General features: G+C 34.8%; 1 protein-coding gene and 1 pseudogene across 2 annotated transcripts in view; one reads left to right on the plus strand and one right to left on the minus strand.

Annotated features, from left to right (window-relative positions):
* Positions 1 to 6,000, plus strand: part of LOC127797359 (uncharacterized) — a 29,187-nt gene that overhangs the window by 13,928 nt on the left and 9,259 nt on the right. The window lies entirely within an intron of this gene.
* LOC127796270 (amino acid transporter AVT1I-like) lies at positions 1,001 to 3,297 on the minus strand (annotated as a pseudogene).

The raw sequence follows: 6,000 nt of genomic DNA on the forward strand, positions 1-6,000 counted from the left end.
GCCCTTAGTTTGATGGGCGATTAGGGAAAAGGTCAGAAGGACAAAGTAGTCCTTCTGGCCTTCTAGTTCGTGGGGTGTAAAATTGTGGAATAGACGGCAAGGCATCGAGTCCAAAATTAAAAGCAGCCTCCAATTGGGAACCGCCACGTTTCAGCCCTGTGCTAAGATAACGATAGCCGTCCCAACTATGATAGCGAAATTTCATTGCAATTGTGATCCTTAATAATAATAATAATTTTTTTTTTTTTTGGAGAAACTAAAGATCCTTCCATTATAGCTAAATATCAGTTTAGATTTAATTTATATTTTATAAAATCCACAATTTATTTGCTTCACAACCCGAATTTTGCCACTTAAATAGACAAAATCGTAAAAAATTCAAACTCATGATTTCATAATGTCTCAAACTTCTAAATGGATGCAGTGGACTATTTTTATTATTTTAATTTTTTTTAGTAATAATCATAATTTAAGAGAAGTTTTTGGTGCTAATTAATTGAATTAGAATTGTTACGTGAACATATAAATCATCCCCATATACATTGATTTATCCATGTTGGTCTATTAGCAAGCATGTATAATCATAGTTTGCAAAGGGAAGAAGGGCATTCTGGGACAGGCAGAGGCAGGCATGATGGTTTCTTTGCTTAGTAGCAACTAGCAAAGAAATATTTTGGGAAGAAATTAAAAAGGGGCAAAGGAGGGACCCCTCTAATACTTTACTTCCAAAGTAAGAGAGGGCATGGCATTGGTTTAGTCCCCCAACAACCCATTAACATGCAGGTATGGTGAGAAGGTTTAAACCCATTAATGGCCTCAGTCAACTAAGCCAGTTATAATTATTTTTTAATAAAATTATTTTAAAACTAAAAACAATACATTTTGTTTAAAAACAAAATATATTTATTGAAATTGAAGTATTACCCTTAAATATATAAATTGTAGGATAAGAATTGAAAGAAAATCATGAAAATGAAGCACAACTGTATCTCATCAAAATAGTCAATTCAATTGAAAGTTGAGTTTTACAACACAATACATAAAACTAGAAAGCGATTGAAACTGACTAGCCAAAAGCTGCCATTATATCATCCTGATTAGCGCCGACGTACATTAAAATAGTGGCTTGTCCTCAATTCCATCTTTTCCCATTAAAATAGCTAGTGGCTGTTATATCATAGTGATTGCTCCAATAAGCATCAACTCAGCCCCAAAACTTCGAGAAGCTCTGTAAATCTTCAGGTAACAGAGGCATGGGAACAAGAAACAGACATTGACATTCAAAAATGAGCCTATAAAATGTCATGACGTAGCCGAGAAATGGGACTGTTAGTGCCACCACAACAGTGCTGATCACCCAGGCTGTCCTGAGGAGCAAGCTGATCAATCTGCTGTTTTGGAGGGAAAATGTCTCTTCAAGGGCCGTGGCAATGGGAGAAACCCATTATAGCATACTTTGCTATGGGATTGATCAAGGTGGTATAGATTGCTATTTTTGAGCTAAGAATGTTGACGGGAAGGTTTAGTGTCACTTGAGACATCAAATTTTGTCCATACATTAAGTATCCGAGAACTGCCATTGATCCATAGCTAATGGTGCTTAGTATGAAGGAAACGTACAAAACTTGCTTTGACAAATAATTCAACAAAATGTTATGAACTTATGATGTTCTTTTGGTTTAAAAAAAATACAAGGGAACAAGTATGGCTATGAATCTAAGCAACCTAGGGGAATTGGCTTCTTTCCTTCATGGAGTTGCGGAGAGTGGAAAAACAGGATGGCCAGCGTATAGCAAAAGGTGTACAAAGTTATGGCAGTAGGCAGCCTATTCCATTTCCAAAGGACCCCTTTCTCATGAAATCCCACACCATCAGCAGCACCAGCCCTGGCAACAGAGCCAACCAGAACCACAGAGGCCACCACCCCTCCAGAAGAGAGGTAATCCAGCAGGGCCAAGCTCCTCAGCCACACTGTCGGCAATATGGCCAGGGCAGTAAGAAGGACAAACCCCTGCTTTCCTCCAACCTTGTGGCCACCAATGTGGAAACCTGCGTCTGGAAACAGCTTGTTCAGATTATCCCCTTCAAGAATCAGGAACTCGACCCTGATCAGGAAGAGCTCAAGGTACATGATGGTGGATACCAGAGTTCTTCCCTTGGCTCCAAAGGCCAGCCTTCCCATGTTCGGATAGGTTTGAATGTGTGTATCTACATCCATACATTGGCGAAGAAGCTGCGCGGTAGCAGCATATGATTGCTACTAAGAAGAGAAGGATTAGGCTCAACCATCCTCCTTTAGAAAGTGCACACGGACTGTAAGTATCCCAACTCCTGAGAATGCATTATGCAGATCGATGATGATGTCAACGAAATATTTAGACAGTGGCATATATATATATATACACATACACATGTATAGAGTTTAGTCACCAAAACTTTGGCTCCATAATAAGCGGAGGTAGAGCGCGATTATGATAAGAGAGAGAGAGACCTGAAAGGGCATTGATTCCGTTGAAGCAATCTCTAATGCAGAGCCAAAATGTTGTCTAGCCAAAATTTAGAGAGCCATCCCACAATTTTTGCTCGAACACTGCTCTCTACTTGTCTTGTCTAAATTTTTGTTGAGTTTCAAATTGCTCAACAAAGATGGCTAGTCAAATATTACTCAACAAATTCACCACAGTCTGGCTCCCCCACCCAATAGCTCACTTGCAAATCAGGAACAAAGAGAAGATGACCTACAACGAGTAAAAGCAGCGGCTGGCGAAGAGCAGTGGTGGCGGTGAAAAAGATTGATTTGGCCGGTGACAAGTAGAATGACGATCGAATCTGGTGTCGACGATGAGCAGAACGTCTTCTTCAAGTTGAGGACGAAACAAATCAAGGAAGACCAAGTAGGTCGAGGAGTGTCTTCTTTGATAAATTTTGGTGGAATTTTTTGAGAAATTTTTTTTGTATTTAGTTATTGATTTATCTATTTAATTATTAATTTTATGTATATTTGATTATTTTATATATTTAATTATTAATTTTATTTATGTATGTATCTGATTATTTTATGTATTTAATTATTGATTTTGTATATGTGTAAAAATTATAGATAAAATAAAATAAATAAAATTAAAATTTATTAAAATAAATAAATAAAATAAGGAGAATAATAAAAAATATGAGTTACACGCATAATTTTTAAAATAAATTAAAAACAAAGAGTGATTTGTTGATAATATATTAAGGAAGGCGGTGCGTGCCGCTGGCGGTGGCTGACTTTTCCAAGAAAGAATGCCTCTCTGCCATGGGTGTCCATTAATATATAAAATAGTGAAAGAAGATGGGCGGCGGCTGACTTTGGCGCTAAGCAAGTTCTAGGGAAGGTCGTGCCCCTGTGTGCGTATATATATACGCGGAGAGAGAAAGACGATGAAGAGTCAAACGGTAAAGGGAGGATAGAGACAGAGCGTGACGGGTACATTGCCAATTTTTTTTTTTTTATTACACGCTATCAATGTCTGTTGATTCCGTTCTAAGATTATCACGAGAGAAGTAAATTAAGTATATATTTACATGATAAGAATTTTTTTTTTTAATTTATGTTCACCGGCACTTATCAAATACCATTCTCAGAAATCGATATGATACTAACAGCCTCGAGCATGACTTTACAATCCCGTCTTTTGCCACCCAGCTATGCCCCTGGACTACATTGCCATTTTTGTGTTTATGGAAAGAGCATGATATTCTAATTTGTGTTTGGTACAACCGCTTCCTATCTGTTGATATCATAATAATTTAATTGTCAATTTTTGAAATCATAAAAAAACTCTTTTTACATTAAATGATTATCAAAATAATTTAATTGTCAATTTTTACATTCATAAGAAAATCTTTTATCATAATAATTTAATTGTCAATTTTTACAAATAAGAAAATTATTTACATTAAATGATGGCATAATTATATTTTATTTATGATATTATTATAGTTCTCGTTCAAATACAATAATAAAAGTACAATTGTTTATCTTCGGGGCATAAGTTAAGTGGTATGAACAATACGCCAATGTTCAATCTGGTGGGTTGCGAGTTCGATTTTCGTTTTGTGTAAGAGTCAAAAACTCAACCTGCGATTTATCTCCCCTGATGTAATCGAGTACACGAGCACCAAAATAGTCATCCCAAAAATATAATTGTTTCCCATATTTGGATATCATAATAATTTAATTTCCAAATTTTACAATGATAAGAAAATCTTGTATATTAAATAATGTTGTTATTACATTTTATTTATGATATTATTAATATTCTGTTCACTTGAACACAATAATCAATTTAGTGTTCAAAAATGCCATTGTTAAGTTGTCTGAAATTGCAAGAGAACAGTTAGATGGCATAAGAAAATCTTCGCGCAAACACCGAAGATGATGAAGACTTGAGGTTGTACTCCCACGAGTATTAAAGGTGTATATTTTTTAAAATAAGGAACTGTTTATTCATAGAAGAGTGAAACGATCTTAAATCCCCTCATATAAGAATTCTTATAGATATATTTATTCTAATATTCTAATATCTTATAATACTTATTCCTTTTGTATCGAGATTTTATTTAGATTAGAATTCTATATAAATGATGTTTATCTTTTTTATAGTACATTTGGAGGAATTTTCAAATATTGAAGTTGTTCCTTCCTGGCCATGGAAATGGCTTAGAGGTGCCGTTTTGGCATTTGAACCGTTTCTCATTTCGAAAACGGGAAAAATAGCTCGAAACATTTTTCAAGTCATTTGTGTAATTTTTTAAAATTTCTAGGCCGTTTTAGAATTTAAAAATCGTAGCTGGAAAACGCGCGTTTCCAGCGAGCCCAACTATTTCTTCTTCTTCTATCAATCGAAGAACAAATTGCTCGAAAAAATCAAAGCAGAAATTGCTGGAAGAAGAAGAAATAGTTGGGCAGCAATTTCTGCTTCGATTTCATAGTTGGGTAGCGATTTCTGCTTCGATTTCTTCCAGCAATTTCTGCTTCGATTTTTCCAGCAATTTATTCTCCTTCTTCTTCCAGCATCGTTCCTTTGAATTGATTCTCTGTTGGTGGCTTGTTCCAAAGTCAGAATACAGAACAACCACATTAATGAATTGATTTTCTCTCTCTTTGTGTGTATATTTATGTATGTATATATATATATATATGTAAGTTAACAGTGTATGCAATATATATATATGTGAAGTTATATTTATCATTATATATATGTCTCTATATATATATTTCTATATATATTTTTAATACATTATAAAATTTATGTTTATTATTTATATTTATTTTTTTTATTAAAATTTATATTTATAAAAAAAACCCTGTATTTTTTAAATTTACAATTTACCCCGCGTTTCTTACTTTTTTAGAAAAAATACCGTTTTTACATTTCTGTTTTCTATCAGAAACGTTTTCGTTTCCATGCAATTTAGGTTCGGACTAATTAAAATGATGTTATTTTGATGTCATTTCCTTCTCCCCTCTTTCCCCTTTTCTATTCTCTTTCCTTTCTTTATCTTATTCCTTTCTCTTTCAATAGAAATTGTTGAATATTCGACGATGGGGCTCATTAGTAAAGCGACAAAAAAGAGCAATGGCAAAGTGAACTCGAGCTAAAGGCAAATCTGATAACGAGGAGACTGAGGCTCATCGACAATGTGAGCAAAGGAGGACAGGGATGTGAAGGGTCACGCCGGCTATTCCATCAACGTCGTTAGATCTACCTTTAGCTTTTGCCTTGTTGTGCACATTCGGTCGCCTCATCGGTGCTCCTTTCCATGGTGACACCTTTCAGGCTTAGTTGTTTCTGTCATCAAATATTCAAGTTTGAAGGAAAAAAAAGGAAAGATTTATGCAAAAAGAGATGAGAAGAGGAGAAGGAGAGGAAAAAGAAATGATCAAAATGACATCTTTTTTATTAGTTCGAACTATAAAATAAATTACGGTCAGACTAATTTTAGGTATTCTAATAT

The sequence above is a fragment of the Diospyros lotus genome, chromosome 3 (assembly GCF_014633365.1).
Source record: "Diospyros lotus cultivar Yz01 chromosome 3, ASM1463336v1, whole genome shotgun sequence".
NCBI classification, from domain to species: Eukaryota; Viridiplantae; Streptophyta; class Magnoliopsida; order Ericales; family Ebenaceae; genus Diospyros; species Diospyros lotus.